Source organism: Triticum aestivum, chromosome 2A (genome assembly GCF_018294505.1).
Source record: "Triticum aestivum cultivar Chinese Spring chromosome 2A, IWGSC CS RefSeq v2.1, whole genome shotgun sequence".
NCBI classification, from domain to species: Eukaryota; Viridiplantae; Streptophyta; class Magnoliopsida; order Poales; family Poaceae; genus Triticum; species Triticum aestivum.
In genome coordinates this window covers 703,871,312-703,884,462 of record NC_057797.1, presented here as the reverse complement: position 1 = coordinate 703,884,462, position 13,151 = coordinate 703,871,312, and the positions used below count along the sequence as shown (strand labels likewise).

The following is a 13,151-nucleotide window of genomic DNA, read 5'->3' as shown; positions in this document are numbered from 1 at the left end:
AGCTTAGACCTCGCTTGTCCTCAAGCGAAAAGCCGAAATCGAAAAATATGTCCACATGTTTAGAGATAGAGGTGTCAATAAAAATAAAATACGGACATGAGGACATCATGATCATTCTTAGAATAGCAACTTATATAATTCTTGTCATATGATTTCTTATGCTAGAGTAATAATTCAATCACAATTTCAAGTATGAATCTTAAACTTCATTGAAAACTAACAAACTATAATCTCAGTCATTGGAGCAATTGCAATTTGTCATAACATAGGAAAGAGTCAATGTATAAGAGCTTTTCAGCAAGTCCACATACTCAACTATCATGTAGTCTTTCACAATTGCTGACACTCACACAATACTTATGGGTATGGAGTTTTAATCAGACACAGAGAAAGATAGGGGCTTACAGTTTTGCCTCCCAACGTTTTACCTCCAGGGTAATGTCAACAATAATAGTTCATGAGAACTCACATCCAATTAGCCATATATACCAGGATCTTTCCAATATACTGTTCTTGCCAAAGGATAAAATGTAAAAAGGAAGGATGAAGATCACCATGACTCTTATGGAAGGTAGGAGATAAAAGTAAAAGATAGGCCCTTCGCAGAGGGAAGCAGAGGTTGTCATGCGCTTTAATGGTTGGATGCACAAAATCTTAATGCGAAAGAACGTCACTTTATATTGCCACTTGTGATATGGACCTTTATTATGCAGTCTGTCGCTTTTATTTCTTCCATATCACATGATCGTATAAAGCTTATTTTCTCCCACGCTAATAAGTCATACATATTTAGAGAGCAATTTTTATTGCTTGCACCAATGACAACTTACTTAGAGGATCTTACTCAATTCATAGGTAGGTATGGTGAACTCTCATGGCAAGACTGGTTTAAGGGTATTTGGAAGCACAAGTAGTATCTTTACTTGGTGCGATGAATTTGGCTAGCATGAGGGAGAAAGGCAAGCTCAACCATGTTGGATGATCCATGACAATATAATTTATCTCAGATGTAAGAAAACATAAGCCATTACGTTGTATTCCTTGTCCAACGTCAACTCTTTAGCATGTCATATTTTAATGAATGCTCACAATCATAAAAGATGTCCAAGATAGTATATTTATATGTGAAGATCTCTCTTTCTTTATTACTTCCTATTAATTGCAACGATGACCAAAACTATGTTTGTCAACCCTCAACAACTTTTATTCATCATACCTTTTTCTATGTGAGCTCATTACTCTCCATAAGACGCACATGATCTCTTTGTTTCTTTTTTATTTCTTTCTATTTTCTTTTATTCCCTTAGGATCGTGGCAAAATAAGCAAGCCCTTGACTCAACACTAATCTTTATTATATAGCTCACGGACTCGATTACATAGAAGCATTATAAAGCAAAACTCATGACTAGATCATACTAAGAACTTTTATTCTACTAGATCAAGATATTACCAAAAGGATCGAACTAAGAAAAAAGGTAAAGATAAAAGTGATGGTGATACAATACCGGGGCACTCTCCCAAGCTTGGCAGTTGCCAAGGGGAGTTCCCATACCCATGTGATTATGTCTTCTTTGTTGGTGAAGAAGGTGGAGTTGTTGATGATGGATAGTCGCACATCGAGCATAGGAGGTCTTCTAACTTGCGGATAATGCCCTTGAGTGCGATGATATGCTCCTTCAACAAAATATTTTCACGTGTGAGATACTTATTTTGTATACGAGCTAACTCAATCATCTTGAAAGCTTCGATCTCAGTTGGGGTAAGAAGATTGTGATCAAGTTGAAGGATGTCTTCTGTTGCCGGAGTTTGGTCCTCCGTGGCCTTCTTGATCCCTTCATCCTTGTTGATCTCCATGGGTTCTTCTCTCTTCAGATCTATCTTCATTAGCCAAGCATCGTTGCCCTCATTGTTGGAGGAGGAGGGAGACAACATGATGCTTAGCTTCGACAACCCTGGCCAAATTAATGGTGAAGTGTCACGTAGTCGACGTTCACATAACACCACTAGAGGAGAGACAACATACATCTCATCAAAATATCGAACGAATACCAAATTCACATGACTACTATAATAGCAAGACTTCTCCCATGTCCTCAGGAACAAACATAACTACTCACAAAGCATAAACATGTTCATAATCAAAGAGGTATTAATGTGAATATAGGATCTGAACATATGATCTTCCATCAAATAAACCAACTAGCATCAACTACAAGGAGTAATTAACACTACTAGCAACCTACTAGCACCAATCCTGGACTTGGATACAAGAATTGGATACAAGAGATGAACTACGGTTTTGAGAGGAGATGGTGTTGATGAAGATGTTGATGGAGATTGCCCTCCCCCGATGAGAGGAGCATTGGTGATGACGATGGCGATGATTTTCCCCTCCCGTAGGGAAGTTTCCCCGACAGAACAGCTCTGCCGGAGCCCTAGATTGGTTCCGCCAAGGTTCCGCCTCGTGGCGGCGGAGTTTCGTCTGAGAAGATGGCTTCTTATTTTTTCCCCATTAAAGACTTCATATAGGAGAAGATGGCCATCGGAGGGCCACCAGGGGGCCTGGGCGCGCCCCCCACCCTCGTGGGCAGGGTGTGGCCCCCCTGGTGAACTTCTTCCGCTGAGTATTTTTTATATATTCTGAAAACGTTTTCCGTGAAGTTTTAGGACTTTTGGAGCTGTGCAGAATAGGTCTCTAATATTTGCTCCTTTTCCAGCCCAGAATCCCAACTGCCGGCATTCTTCCTCTTCATGTAAACCTTGTAAAATAAGAGAGGATAGGCATAAGTATTGTGACATAATGTGTAATAACAACCCATAATGCAATAAATATTGATATAAAAGCATGATGCAAAATAGACGTATCAGGGCTAGACAATCAAGTTAAAAAGGCCAGTAGGGAAGTCCAGGACGACGCGCGTAGCCACGAGCTCATTCACTACTGAAAAAAAGCCACGGGCTCATTCGTTTTCTAGATGGTTCGCGCGTTAGGCACCGGTTACAACTATTTTTATAAACCGGCACGTGCAGCGCGTTAGCTGGGGTCAGCCAATTACTTTTTGTTAGCAACATGCATAGCTTGGCGCTTGTGTTTCGATAAATTCCAAAAAAAGGTGTCGGGCATGGGATCGAACTCGCGACCCGATCGTTCCAAAGGACACGCGATAATCACAAGGCCAATACATTTCTCTATTTACTTGTTCGTCAGTTTGTTTTATTCTTTTCTTTTTTCTACTTCTTTTCCTTTTTCTTTTATTTTTCATAAAATGCATGGTTTTAGTTCGTGAACTTTTCTTCCAAACTTTAGAACTTTTCTTTTCAAATCCGATGATTTTTTTTTCAAAACCGATAAACTTTTTCAAATCGAATGAACTTTTTTCAAAATCGATGATTTATTTTTTCAAATCGGTGAACTTTTTTCAAATCTGATGAACATTTTTCCAAAAATTGATGAACTTTTTTTCAAAACCGAAGAACTTTTTTGAAATCATGATTTTTTTTGAAATTTAACGAACTGCTTTTCATTAAAGAAAATAGACATTTTCCAAACTGTTTTCAAATAACTCAAAAATCTAAGTGGTATAGTAAATAGTTGAGTAATAAATACCGTGGCTTCGTTAGTTCGAAAACAGTTTGCGTTGCATTTGGGGCAGTAATAGGCGCCGGTCAACCGGCCCAAACTTTCGGTCTGTCCCCGCGCAGCCATATGATTTAATACGCACACACCGTTGGATCGCATCTGTCCTCCACCCCCGCAACCATCTCAGATCCATTTTCTTCCCCCAAATTCTGATGGCAGTTGCAGGCCCAGATGTGCAGCGCGGTTGTCTCCGCGGTCCGCGACAATCCTCTCCGGCCACCGGCCACGCCCCCCCCCCCCCTGCCGTACATCGCCGCGGCTCGTCATCGTCGTTGCTGCAATGTCGCTTGTTGAAGCATTTCTATTGTGGGTCGCAGCTAAATTTCTTCACCGGTCGCACTCAGAGTCTCGCTCCTGGGAGGTCGCCGTCTTCATCGATTGCAGCTCGTCGCCGTCACATCTCGCCGCCAAAAAAGAAGTCGATGCAACTCTGCATCGAGTAAAACAAATGCATCAAAAACAAATGCCAGTTCCAGCAAAATTAGGACTTGGTTCCAGCACGATGCAACCTCTCGTATGCATCAAACTCCTACGCATCAAAAACAAATGCCGGCGAAGCAAAAAAATTCTCAGTTCCAGCAAAACAATACATCGGTTCCAGCAAAGAACAAAAATTCAGCAAAAAAAGACGCATCAGAAAAACACAGGCACCCCCCTCTTGCAGCTCCCCCCAGTCGCCGGTTGTAGCTCCCTGCGTCAAACGATGTTGGATGCAGCCCTCCGGCAATGCGTCGACCTTTTAGCACATCTAGGAGCTGGTTCCAGCTAATTGGGGCACTGGTTCCAGCAAAAATGAAGATGCTCAACAAAATTGAATGGGGATGGTAGCAAAAACGAAAAAGGGTTGTATCAAAACAGATGGGTGGATCCAGCAAAATAAGAACCTGATTCCAGCAAACCCCTTAGTTTCAGAACAAACACGTCGTCGCCGTCATCGTCGATTGCAACTTGGTCATGGGGAGAACGGACCTTGGGCCCTTGGCTGATGTGGCCATGGAGAAGGCGTGCAACCAGCTGCCGGCGGACAAGGAGACGAACGCGCCCATGGCTGCGGGCGGCCGGCGATCCACACAGGATTCAAACGAGGCGCATCCAGCTGACAGCGGCCATGGGCGGCGAGCGCGTTCGCTAGTTGTAGGTGGATGGGCAGGAAGACGCGGCTGCATAGGTATAGGAGATGAGTGTCGAAGGGATAAGGAAGAGAAGTTGCGGGTCGCGTGCGGTGCCGAGGCCCCCAACAGCCACACGTTTTTCTCTCGTGTGTACGATACGTGGCTGATTGAGGTGCTTCCATCGAAGGAAATGTTTGTAGCCAGCACGCTGGCGGAAGGTTTCGGTCGGACTCACGCGTGTCGCTAGATCAGAACGGATCGTGTGGCTCCGCACGCGCACGCCACGTCGCCCAGTGGGTCCTACACGACCGCTTTCGTCCTCAGCCTTATCACATCCCGTATACTCTTCGCCACTCATTTTTCTTCCCCACCCCTGCAATCCCGCTGCTCCTCGCCGGCCACACAGCTGCCCCACTTCCTCCACCGCCAGCCCCTAGCCAACAAGGCCATCTCCTTTTTCCAAGCTCGGCCAGCCCCTGCTCGCAACTCCCTCACACACTAGTGCCGTGTCTCATGGTCCGTGAGGCAGCCGCCATGAGAGATGTGATGGAGATGCATATGGGGCGGCGGACGGGGAACACACGGGTGCTGCAACCCCGTGCCCGACGGAGATGCATCAGTTGGATGGCGGAGCTGGAATCGCGGGAGCACCGCGCAGCATCCCGCCGTCGTCGACAGGACAGTTTTTAGCTGCAACCCCTGCCAAGGGAGCTGCAGCCGATGTGTTGCAGAGCTGGAACCACGGCGGCGGCGAGTTGCAACCATGGCGGTGAACGCGGACGGTGCTACGAGGCGATGGGGATGCTGGAAGCACTTTTTGTTTTTTGCTGGAACCATTTTTATTTTTTGCTGCAGTGGGCGAAGATGGCTATGGGCCGTGACAGGCTGTACGCCACCATGATTTTTTGCTGGAACTTCTTTTGCTAGAACCTCTTCAGATTTTGGTTGGAACCGTTTTTCAATTTTTGCTCCAAATCAAGATGATGGTGGTGCCGTCGCCATCATGATTTTTGCTACATTTAATTTTTGCTGGAACCTCTTTTCAATTCTGCTACAACCGGCAATTACAAAAGCTACAACCGGCGATCAATTTTGTTACAATGGCGACGGGGTGGTGGCACCAACGAGCTATTTTTGCTGGAACCAGCACATTTTTTTGCTACTGTCGGCGGTCATTTTTGTTGACACCAGCTAACTCGAAAGAGAGTCCTTTTTTCGCGAGCTCGTCGCCGGAGTGTTGCGACCGGCGACTGGCGCTACGGAGCTGCGGCCGTCCCACCGGGGCTGCCATCGCCAGTGTGGGAGTTGCAACCTTGGGCGAAAGATGCTGCATCCGTAGATCCGGCGAGTAAGACATGAGACGAAGACGGCGAGGTCGGTGGCGAGGGTGGCGACCGGCGGCCATGACAGCGAGATGTTGTCGGCGTGGGGTGGGTGCGCATCCCCGTGCAGCCATGGCTCCCATGTGTGCCTACTGACTGGATTTAAGACGCAGGGGGAGGATGACGCCTTGCTTGTCACAAGATCTAAGATGCGGGGAAGAAGACGACCTATTGTTACGGGATCAGACGGTTGGAATTAGCAAAATCGTACGACTGCGGGTTGGGCCGGTGTGCCGGCACCCGCCTTCCATCAATGATAGATCGAACGACGCGCGCTTGGCCGGCCGAATCTTTGGCCGGTCCGCCGATAACAAACGTTTACCTTTTTATTAGAAGTACGATGCGGCTAATCAACGGCAGTCGAATAGGCTGATCCATGCAAGGAATCAGCCGGCTGACGCCTAGCACAGCCCTTTTCATAATTCATATGTATTCTCTCCGTCTTAAAATTCTTGTCTTAAATTTATCTAGATACGAATATATCTAACACTAAAATATGAATAGATACAACTGTATATAGAAAAATTGAAGACAAGAATTTTGAGACCGAGGGAGTAGATGATTCTATCTTCTGGTCTATCACATGTAGTATGCCAGAATTGGCACTCTAGTTCCTTTTCTAGATTTATACTTATATATTCCTAATGTACAGTCAGCTTCAAAAACTGGAGCACAGGTGTCCTTTTTTTCTTTATACGCTTTTTCTATGCTGTGCGACCTACTGTATGACTTTAGTTGGGGTGACGGGGAGGAAGAAAATTCTGGTCTACAATTCCATCTGTGTGGATTGCATGACACGTGGATACACAAATCTTAAAGCAGCTGTGCTTTCCAGTCTATTTCCCAGCAGGCCATGCCGCGCAGGGGCGAGCTGACGGCATCCAGCGGCCGTCGACCACGCCGCTGAGATCCTCCATGGATTCCAGGGAGCCGATGAGTCCGGCAATACATGGCGGTAAGCCGTCTTTCTCAATGCCGGAAGGTTGTGAGAGGTCGTCTGTACGCGGAGCTCCCTGAACATGGTCTATTAGCTGGGGTTTCTCTTCCCCGACAAGCTTGGGCTTCATCGGCATAGCGAGCCGTCTGGTCGAGCGATTGCTCCGGCGAATTCTAGCCGGGGCACCACCAGCCCGGCCATGGCGGGTCCCTCACGACCACCTACTCCTCAGCCCTCCTGACCCCGGCAACACCAACAGTAGTAGGAGTAGAAGACAGGATGCTTCTAGATTCTCAAAATACACATATCATGCAATTAATGGAGGAGGTCCTTTTTTTTAACAGAGAAATGCGCAAACTATCATTCAGCTCAAATAATGCAAAGTACAACATGGATTATAAAGTCCTGAAGATGAACTTGCGAGAGTGTGGAAATAAAGGGACAAGGATATTGCCTATGAGCTGAAGAATTACATCCAAAGACAGGTTCCATGGAGGGATTGAGAACCTGATGAGCCACATTGCCTGCAATACCATTTAGCTGGTTACCTGAAGCCTGAAGGTTCCAACATAGTTTAGCTCAGGTTTTTCCTCCATTACTTTAATTTTTCAAAAGCATGTTACACACTGTCAAGTTCTTGCATAAATCAGAGAAAAATAAACTCAACTACTTCCTCGGTAATTGTTTAGCAAAAAATCTTAGTTTATCGGAAGCTTGGTCTAAAACTCTGAAAATACTTTTTTTAAGGAGAAAATAGCTGACTTGTGAGCAGTCGGGTCCTTTAAACATACGACATAACGACATTATGATATTTAGATTAGATTGACGTGTTCTTTCAAAAAAAAAAGATTAGATTGACGTGCCATTGCACCACACTTTAGAAGAAAAGAAAAAGTGTTGTTACAACATCATAGCCTTTGGTATCTGCAAACCCATTGCACCAGGCATTACAAAAGAAATGTGTCGTTACGAGCGACATCATAGCTTTAGGTATCTGCGAACCCATGACTCCTTGACTACATCTCCCTCCATCCTATACCCACACTCCACCTGATGAGAAAACCGCCTGCTTCGCACGTAATCCTCAAGAGAGATGAAGACATGGCGGACCACGTCACCGTCCTTGGTTGTGTAGTGGTAAATGAACTCCGGACCTGGCGCAGATGGGTGGCAAAAGGGCAAGGTACTATCGGGGTTTACCATGGTCACGTCATTGTCGATGGTTGGAAAGACAGGGTCGAGACGTATGATATGGTTCGGGGAATGCTCTAGGCAGCGCCGTTGGCAACTCACACACAATAGTCTCCTGCAACAGCTCCGGTAGATGACACCAATGTCAACACAGGCACCACCCTCACACTTGAGCAGTATGGGTCGTCTTCGGCCTGGCGTTGCATCAGCATGCCCTGGATGGTCGCGGCATCTGAATCCTTCAGGACGAGCGAATAGAGCGGCTCGGTTGGGAGGTTCATCCTCTTGAATGCGTACCAGGCTCTCCTGGCACAAGATAGGGAAGGCCAAACTACTCCGAGGAAGATTCAGTTGGTCCATGGAGTATAGGTTGTCCATCGTTCTCGTCTTGCTGTCGTAGTAGCCTAAAGCTCGCCCTGAGTTCAACAGGATCCTCCCATCATTAGCACCGTCTATCTCCATCGGCATCACCACCTGGCTTGTCTTGAGAGAATAATCGGGCTGCTCACCGAGGCATAGCTTGTATACACCAACCCATGAGGAGTCCTTCTTGGGCTTCATCCATATGTCCATCTCTCCCATCCCGGCATTCACGGTCACGAGCGATAGCGTTCCCTTTAGCTCAACGAGAATGTGTGGCGAACATCATTGTTCAAGCTTGGTTCACATGGAAGGGTGCTGAACGCACGGGCAGAGATGTCAAAGGCAACAATGACACGCTCATGTCTGTAATCGCTCATCCAGTAGAGAGTTCCGTCGACATGCGCGGGTGGCATATCACTCATCATCATCGGAGGCTTGCCAATGCAGATCCACTGCTTTTCGCTGCTCGTTTTGATCATGCAAGCCAAAGTACCCTTGATGTAGCCTATCTCGACGGCAACATGCTCTCTAGTTGACTGGTCGAAACCGAAACCGACGTTTCTACCGACTGAAAATGCGTGATGGTGATGGTGTCCGGCTGGTGTGAAGTTTGATTTTCCATGTCTTCCGAGACACTTGGTGGCACCGGTGCATGGGTTGCACATAAAGTCATCGGTGTAGGTGCTTATCAGATTGAGTCCATGGCACGTTTTGGAGCATATGATCTTATCATTGACAAGAGTGTCTGCAACAGCGGGCCCTGCAGCTTGAAGCCAATTCTTCACTGAGGTAAAGTCAAAGAAAGCACGCCGAGCACGACCATTATTGATCATCAAAATCCTCGTCGGTCTATTTTCTGACATGTGTTTTGTAACAAAACTCTCACTCTCGATAAGTGAGCACCATTGTCTGCATACCAGCATCGACCGAGCGATAGACTTGACCGAAAGCCGCACTAGGATCTTGGTAACAACCGATAGCACCTCCTTCTCCTGACGATTTCCCCCCTCAATCCGGACTAAGTTGTCCTCGTATAGACCAAGCCAAAGCGCGGCAGCTGACTCCTTTTGGCTGATTCGGGCATTAGTTTCAGGAGCAGAGAGTACAAGTTCGATATCCCCATTGTCTGGATTGTAAGCATGGACCTGGTGGCGTGATGTAGCGATCAGTATCTTTCTCTTCTCCTGATCATTACCCGCACAACTGTCGCCTCCACTAGAGCACCCGAGGATAGTGATGAACCGGGGGCTATGTAGATCCAGCGCCAGAAGAGGTGTGACAGCGATGCGATAGTCTAGTGACCACTCACTGGCAGCAGGATCCCTGAGCATCCATACATCCAGCCAACTCCTAGCTTGCCCTCGTCGGCGGAGATCATGGACCAGGCACAACGAGCCTTCTAACTCCGCTAGATGCATTGGGACTGCCGGCAAATACTCGTCCAATTCACTGTACTCTGCCACATGCACACTTGCAGGCGCATTGAGCAATTGGAAGGTTTCTGTGGCGACGGAGAAGCAAAGAACAACGTCCATTTGCATATCCGTACTATTAGGGTATACTAGCCAATGCAAGCATCCATTTGCAAACACCGGAGGTGTCTTTGTCACCGAGTCTTGAGTTTGCAGGGCGTTGATGAGTTTTGTCATGATCTCTGATCCCACCAACAGCTCTATGTCATGGTTTGCCGGCCTCCACCTCCCGTTGGGGACGCAGAGCGTGTAAATCTCACAGTGGAGATCCCTATCTTTCGTGAAGAGATGGACCACCTTGCGCTCTTTGGTCCGATCATCGTAGACCAAGCCGGCGCTCGATTGTATCAAGCCGTGGTGCTGCTTTGGCAAGGGGACACACTCTCCGGTGCTAGGGTTACACACCCAATAGACGCCGGAGCGGGTGTCCGAGAACAGCATGGTGCCATGGCACGGCTTGCTCGACAAGCACATGAAGTCGACGCGCATGTGGTCCATGGTGAAGAGTGGATCCGCGACGGAGGCGCCTCGGGCGCAGGAGGATCCGCGACGGAGGCGCCCCGTTGGGTGACGGTGCGAAGATGACGAACTTGTCCATGCGCCGGGCGCGGGCGCGGGCCTTGGCGGCGTACACGTCCTTGAAGGCCGGGGAGGAGAGCAGGGCGGCCCATGAGCGGCAGACGGTGCGACACCGGAGGATGGACCTGGACGGGAGCAGCAGCAGGATCTCGGACACGATCTCTTCCGGCAGGCTGGCCGCGGTGCATGGCACGCGCTTGCCTCTCTTGGACGCCGTCGGCGTGTCGGGTGCCATGCCCGTCTGAGTTACGGTGGCTACGCTACGCTAGCTAGGTTTGATTTGTACTACAGATTGGTAATCACCCTTGCCGCGTGATACTATGCTTGCTAGGTCTGACGCGACGTGAACGGGCCAACAAGTATATATGGGCCAAGGGGTGTAGCCGTGTAGGTGATGTATACGTGCTAGCTAGTCCGATCCCGAGTATAACTCTCTTTGTTCTTTTCTGGCAAGGTCGGGCGAATAAAACCGTACATTGAGAAAGCTCGGGGACGTTTGGTCTGAAGACCTCAGAGATAGAACGAAAGGTTCGCCGGGGGAGGAGCGATCGATCCGATCTGCTTCTAGCGCGAACGCAAATGTCACAGCTGACGTCAGATTTGGAGGTTCCCTTCGGTCTCGAGCAAACCCCGCGCGACTGTTGCTAGCGAGCGAATCTGATCGTTCGCTCTCGAGCGAACCCAGCGCGAGTGCTGCTAGCGCTGGCACTATTTTTTTTAGTAAAGTAGGCCAGGCTTTATTCGTCTATGACAATGTTTATAGGAATTACAAGAATATCATGGGGATCACCCAACCAAATGTGTCCATCCTGGGGAGGGTGACACCTAGCCTAGCCAACTTATTATTATGGACCGGTCTAGCTGGTGGCCGAGCGCTCGCTGCCGCTCGCGAGCGGCCGGCCCCTGGTCCAGACGTCTAATCATTGCCACATATTAAAAAGAGGAAAATTACTGTAATCCAAAAGTATTAAAATGATACTGCTAATTAATCACCTTACGTGGTTTTTTCTCATGTGATGGATGTCTGTTCCCATGTTCGTCCATAATGCATTAACTTCTGGTTTTCAAAATTATAAAAAACATATCTTCTAAATCGTGTGTCGAAATTCAGATCCGTTTTCATCGTTGAAACACTCGCGAGATGCTCTTCGAAAGTAGATCCCGCATGGGGATGTTTCGATGAACTAGTCTTCCTGCCAACTAAACATCAATATGTGTGCAACTAGACTACATTGTCACACCAACTGAGCATATGTATGTGTCAATAGTCCTGACAACTAAACATCAATGTGTGTGTAACCTAGACTACATTGCCGTGCCAACTGAGTATATGTGTGTGCCAATAGTCCTGCCAACTAAACATCAATGTGTGTGCAACTGGACTAAATTACAAGCCAACTGAGCATATGTGTGTGCAACTAGTCTTTTCTACCAACTAAACATCGATGTATGTGCAACTAGATTACATTACAAGCCAACTAAACATCAATATGTGTGCAACTAGACTAAATTACAAGCCATCTAAGCATATGTGTGTGTAACTAGTCTTCTCTGCTAACTAAACATCAATGTGTGTGCAACTAGACTACATTACAAACCAACTAAACATCAATGGGTGTGCAACTAGACTACATTACAAGTCAACTGAGCATATGTTTTTGCAACTAGTCTTCACTGCCAACTAAACATCAATGTGTGTGCAACTAGACTACATTACAAGCCAACTGAGCATGTGTGTGCAACTAGTATTCTCTGCCAACTAAAAATCAATGTGTGTGCAACTAGACTATATTAGAAGCCAATTAAATATTAATGTGTGTGCAACTAGACTAAGTTACAAGCCAACTGAGTATATATGTGTGCAACTAGTTTTCTCTGCCAACTAAACATCAATGCATGTGCAACTAGACTGCATTACAAGCCAACTAAACATCACTGCATCGATTCAGTTGGCTGCACTGTCGCCTTCAGATCACTAGCACATCCCCAAAAATTGATGTTGAGATCTGCTAGCTTGTCTTCCTCGTGGCACAACTCCAGCTCCAAAATGTTTGAATCTAGGCGAGCATGTATCAAAGAAACTGAATAAGGCGAGGCCAAATCGGTGTAGCTAACAGCAACGAGCAGGATCTAAAAGAGAAGTACAACTAGGAGCGGGATCCAAAGAGTAGTACAGTGTTGACACTCGATCCCTGCTGACGCTCGATTGCCATGGCAGTTGCCGCCGCTGCTGCTTACATGAGACGCCCAACATGAGGTAGCAGGTACCTTGACGACCACCACGAAACCGCCATCCATAACCACGACGCCGACGACATCTCTCTCTGGCTCTGAGAAAAAGGGGAGAGGGCGGCGGCGCTGCTGCTGCTCCGGCCCCACGGCCGACCTGCTCGCCTCACTCCATCGCTCCGCCGAACAGAGCGTCGGCGTGGACCTCCGTGCCCGGCACCGAACAGAGACAAGGAATGGGGATC

At 47.4% G+C, this 13,151-nt stretch overlaps 1 long non-coding RNA gene across 1 annotated transcript; it reads right to left on the bottom strand.

The window, feature by feature from the left end:
- Positions 1–2,643: 2,643 nt before the first annotated feature.
- Positions 2,644–4,902, bottom strand: LOC123186043 (uncharacterized). The gene is made up of 3 exons (XR_006493548.1): positions 4,526–4,902; positions 3,609–4,418; positions 2,644–2,760 (listed from the first exon to the last, which is right to left on the bottom strand). It is a non-coding gene; the product is annotated as an uncharacterized lncRNA (long non-coding RNA).
- Positions 4,903–13,151: the final 8,249 nt, after the last annotated feature.